This window comes from Berghia stephanieae, chromosome 7, assembly GCF_034508935.2.
Source record: "Berghia stephanieae isolate SIO BIC M18660-M18661 chromosome 7, UCSD_Bste_1.3, whole genome shotgun sequence".
Taxonomy (NCBI): Eukaryota; Metazoa; Mollusca; class Gastropoda; order Nudibranchia; family Aeolidiidae; genus Berghia; species Berghia stephanieae.
The window spans coordinates 36,536,805-36,542,758 of record NC_088366.1 but is presented as its reverse complement, the minus strand read 5'-3'; positions in this window follow the sequence as shown (position 1 = coordinate 36,542,758).

Sequence of the window (5,954 nt, the reverse complement as noted above, 5' to 3'; positions counted from 1 at the left end):
ATAGATTAGAACATTCCCATGCGATAGCTGAAAGGTTTATTGTTCCAGCTGGTTTCATAATCTTTTCATGGGTTTATGTTTTGTGTAACTGAAAAGATCTTTTAAAATAAAAAATCTATTCATTCTCCCTACCAGTCACTGAATTGCCTTTCTCAGGGTAGACAACTCCCAGCACTGACGTGCTCTGAAACGAATAAATTACAATTTTTATCGCCATAAAACTTGACCTTTAAATATCGATCGATTAAAATAACACCAAAAAAAAAACTCTCAAACCTGGGACTTTCAGAAGTCCCAGGTTTGAAAGTTTTTGCCAAGATGGGGGTTATTTTCTTTGGTCAATATTTGGAGACGAGTTTTCTGGTCAACATTTCTAAACTGCAATTGTTCATAGAAAGGGAGAGCAATGACTGTACTTCGTAACAAACTTACATATTGATCGATTAGATTGACCCCATTCATGACGTAAACGTGAAAGGTGTTTTGTTATTGTACTGCAGATTAAGACTGCTCAAGTAAATAAACTCATGGGTGAAATGGATAGTTTTATTTTGACTAAAGCTTTCAAAAAACAGTGTTGTTTTTAAATGCTTCCCCAATATCTCTGAAATATGAGCACAGTTTAATTTTCATAACACAATATTGAGTTTACAGAGTCCAGTCATCTGCAAGAAAATCCAACAAATGTATGGAACTAAATCATATGCTTTTAAATAGATAACAAATTTGGTTGACAATAATTTCCAACCATCTAGTACCACAGAGGACGCGGTGAGTGCAATAATGAAGAAAATAGATTTAGAGAACATTTGTCTCTGACTAGAAAGAAAGAATCTAAAGATTGATTACATTAAATGTCCAGATGACAAACAATAAAGTAGATTATCTATTTTATCCAGTAGCTTGATAACACCATCGTAAACTTTTAGGTGTAGATTATTGCTGCATTGATATAATCTAACAAAACACTTTCTTTTATTGTAAAAAAAAACTCGACAGTCCTTATAGTCTATTGATATTCGAATCAAAATTTTCTATGACTAAATTTTAAAATAATTCGTTTTTGCAGAGTAAAGCATCCGATAAATTCCTTTCTTAATAATGAAATGAGAATATTGAGGCCCCATTTCTTAGAAGGCCTAAAGAGAATTGAAGTCATTGTTTTGTTTAAAATCTTATGGAATAATTACAAAACAGTAGAATAGCTACGTTGAATCTACAACTTAGAAGAATTCATGAAAACTATACAAAACTTTTTCGAAATGATTTTGACATCAGAAAATCTTACTAAAATGAATGAATCTGGTGTGGGATAAGGATGACCTACTGAAATTTTAAAATGCTAAATAAAATCATCATCATCATCATCATTACATTCGATTTTATCGTAGATTTTCTATCTACATTTTAGATTTCATGACGTATTTTGGTAATAAAAGTTTAATAAAATTTGAGCAGTATTGCGTAAAAATAGAAAGTAGAAATGTTTGAGGACAGCCCGAACACCGAGCCAAAAGTAAGCAAATTGTGGACATGTTCGATAAGACCGCACCCATTGAATACTGTTGATCCGTGAACGCCCATTAACTCATTTAAGTCATAAAGTCCATTTGTGGCGTGGGTGGCTGTCTATACTTGGTATCAGAGTACAGCAAATTAAGAAAAACAAATAGAATATTCTCTCAATACAAAGCTCTGTAAAACAGCTGTTCAATATAATTTTATCTGGTTCAGGATCTGTGGTCCTATTTCTGTCAACTTTGATTCTTTATCAAATAACCACACCTACATCTGTCACCTGTTTACTTTTCACTCCACCAAAATCAGAGGCTTGACAGGCACACTAACCAAATGCAATTACGGGCTTGATTAAACATTGCTGTAATGGACACTATTTTATGTTGGTTATGAGATTATTTCCATTACAACAATGAGCCCATAACAAATTAGGCTATCAGACCTGCAACTAAGTACAAGTTGACTTCAATTATAACACTCCTCCTCCTTTTAAACTTGTTGAACTTTTGGACTTTTCATTTTATCTTTCTGAAAAAAAAATTATTCAGTGACGGTTTGTTGATGGTCACAGATAGAATCGCTATATATTCTGCCGTATACTTAAAAAACCCTCCCATTTAAATTTTTGCCAGAAAGCTGCAGTACCATAATTTAATTTAACACTGGAGTACTCCAGTAATATGTCGTCATTTGAGCCATTGTTGATCATCAAGAATGGGTTTTAATTTTTGACTGGAAATTCATTGGCTAAAATTGGACGTGTGTTGTGTGTTTGTGGAAATGATTTTGTATTGCTGATAAGGTTCACCAGGAGGAGAGAAATTTGAAGGTGAGGTGACTTTTCCTATTGACAGAAATAGTATGTTTAAAAGGTTGAAACAAAAACCTGACATTATATTACCAAAAAGACAATCAGTTCTCACCAAATTATCTCTGACAAACCATAAAAACATTAAATTTAAAATATTACACAAAAGTTTTCGTCTTGATTACGATTAGAACACATTGTACACTTTGCATTTACTGTAAAATGTTTCACCTACAAAATGACCTTGATTTTTTTTAATACAGCGTCGTGCAGCGCATTATAAAAGTGATCCCCAGATCAAAGCAATGAATCAACACGACCACCTTCAATGGGACATGTCGTCATTAGTGCAATTATTATTACGTCTAAAGCAGTAATTGAAAGTAGTCCGACCAACTCAACTACAATCGATTTGACAATCCAAGTACCAGGACTCAATAATTAACAGTGTTTCATGAATATTATTGAATTACATCATTAATACACGTGGTAATATTGATCCAATCCATTCCAATAGGTTTAGATGCACACGACAGTTTACCCATTACGCAAATGGTTGACTATAAAAATAATAAACTCATAAATGACAACACTCCTCTAAAAACATCTGCGGAGAAACTGTAATTATCGAGTTTGGTAGATTGGTCCATCCGTTAATTGCTGGTGTGGCATAGCTACATTTGTATTTATCAGTTTCCGTGTTACTCGGTTATATATATATATATATATATATATATATATATATATATATATATATATATATTACAGCTTGAGAAATCATTTTAAGAAGGGAAATCTTATTATATATGGCGTTAAAGACTTCAAAGAATACACGTCACTTTTGTCACGTTACTGTAGAACGAGTTTAAGTCTCAATGGTAAATTAACTTTAGGCGACAATGAGTTGTTATTTTTCAAACCTGTTGCTATGCTATCTTGTGTTGACAACGCCTCTCAGTCGTCATATGAATACTACTCACCATGGTTAATAAACCCATGGCAGGCCGCAAAACGTTACTTGATATTCTTCGCACAATGCAGGGTTGATTGTGTGAAATACGTTCGGGGCCGGAAAATAGCAAGACATGGTACAGGTTACTGTGCTGTGTAAGTCCGTAAACGGGTGACCAAAAACAATGCATAAAAAAGGCAAATTCATGCAATATCAGTCTGATCAACAACAAAAAAACATCAATAAAATCATAGTACAGAGAAGGCAAATCTGTTACTATATATTCCGATAAAGTATAACACATAGAAGGAGGAAACTGTGTTATACTGGGCGTTTCAGAATAAACTGAATATAACACAGAGACCCAAAACTGTCTTATAAAAACATTTAAGGCTGGTCGATTCGGTGACGAATGAAAAAGCGACATATGTCGTAATACCACATCTCCACAAAAGAGTGTGATAATAAAAAGGTGCCCGTTAAAAATTGAGTCGGTCAAATCTCTATCCAGATCCAAAAGGATAGTGTACGTAAAACAAATTTGAGAAGCACAGTTGTTCTCAATATTTGTTGGGCCATGATCGGAACAGAGCAACGCTGTTACAAGATTACAAGTTCAAGTTCAGAGGAGCAAACACGAGACAACAAGACAAGATTTGTTTGTGTGTATTGTATTGTCCTTACAAGTTACTGAATAGGTACGTTTTGATTGTCAAAACCTCTTCATTTCATTTTTTGCATTTTCTTTATTTTAAAAATAATAAAATTATAATTTAATTAAATCAGCAGACTTGTCTAGTAAATCAGGACCTTTTGCAATATCATTAGTCCGATTGTGGTGGGAAATATCTTTATACTTTAATGTCATAAAACCAGTGACAACTTTGAAGAGGGGAAACAGAAACAACCTAAAATGGCGACCACACAAAACAAAATGTATAGTAAAATAAAGGGAGTAAAAATGACTTATAAAAGAAACAAAACAAAGTAAACGACATTTCCGCCTTTTGCCTTCTTCGGGTAAACAAGAAAAGGAAACATGTTATGTTACATTGGCATTATGGTTAAAACATTATAGGTAAAAATGTGTGTGTTTGTGTGTGTGTGTGTGTGTGTGTGCGCGCGCGCGTGTGCGTGCAATGGAAGGAGAGAGAGTGAGAGAAAGAGAGCGGGAGAGAGAGAGAGAGAGAGGAGAGAGAGAGAGAGAGAGAGAGAGAGAGAGAGAGAGAGATGAAATGTAAACCAAGATCAAAACTATATAAATCAAGCATAAGAAAGGGGGCGTGAGGGGGGGGGGGGGGGATAAAAGAGTACTAGAGGGCGATAATGTTATTATTGACTTTTTCATTCGATATAGAAACGCGTAGATTTTTAGTATTTAGATGGTCATCTTACTCGACTTATCTCCGGCTGCACGTGGTTTTGAATGCTCTCCTGGCGTATAGCTCTTCAAAAAGGCAATGGCAACAGTGTTTAGATTTTCTTTTAATTTCGTTTGTTCCCGTTGTGTTTCAAAACGCCTCTTGCATGCACAATATATATAATATGGTTATTGTTGGAGGTCTTTGCCCCAGTTACTTGTGCTGTAGTTGACCTTTACCATGCTTGTGGCATACTACAGATTTGACCTCTGGTTGCATTCGGTTGCGAAGGATACTCACGAAAACGTTGAAATCCCTGACAAGATTAGGGGTCGATTGGAAGTAAAAAAATTTTCTGGCAATTCCCGATGAATGTGTCATTCTCCCCAGTAGTTTTTATCTAAGCCCGATCCCATGAAGATCATAAACTGTTCCCCGATTTACTATGTTTTTTAAAAAGTCTAGATGTTGGAGAATTAAATAGATTGAAATGTGCGGAGATTTAACTTGCAGTAGGCCATCTCTACTCATGCCGAACGCTTTTGTTTCTTTTTACTAATTGCCCCATAATTAAGATTTGCCTTTATTGGAAGCTGAGCTCAAACAAATCAAAATGGCAACCGTTACATTGTCTTGTTTCCATTTTCAAGATAACATTATGACACATACTATGTCAGCCTATTGTCCCATCGCATTTGACTTCAAGTTATTTTGTTGCATATTTCGACTGGTTGTCTTAGAACAATTAAAATTTTTAAAGTAAATTTATGTTGGTGATAATAAAGCACAATCGATTTGAAACAAAAAGACTAGGTATAGTTAGCCTTTACCATTATCTCTTAGACTTGATAGGCGGGTGGTTGGATGGGAGCATCACCCTTGAATCATATACCTATGATGTTCGCATGGGTGTACGATCCGATAGTGATGTCGTTTCTTCTTCTTTTACTAGCCTATCTGCTTCTTTGGTTTGTGATTGTATTTTTGACAGGGATTTTTTTTTTCTGAAAATCTTCTGCCTGTTTGTTCTTGGTTATTTTTAATTTAGCTTATGATATCTTTAGGTTATGATTTTGATTTACATTTGTACTATTTTTGTTAGATTGCTTGTTTTTTTGTTTCAGCGGTCTCTCATATAACCTCAATTGTGTTGGAAGAGACCTAAAGCAACAAACAAACAAACAAACAAAAGACTTGATAGAACAGCTTACCCTTAATTCAAAAACCGTTGCATTATTTCTGACGACGTATTAGTTGGTTTATGGTGTTTTTGTGGCATAACCCTCTGCTCTTAAGCAAAACTTTCAACAAATCG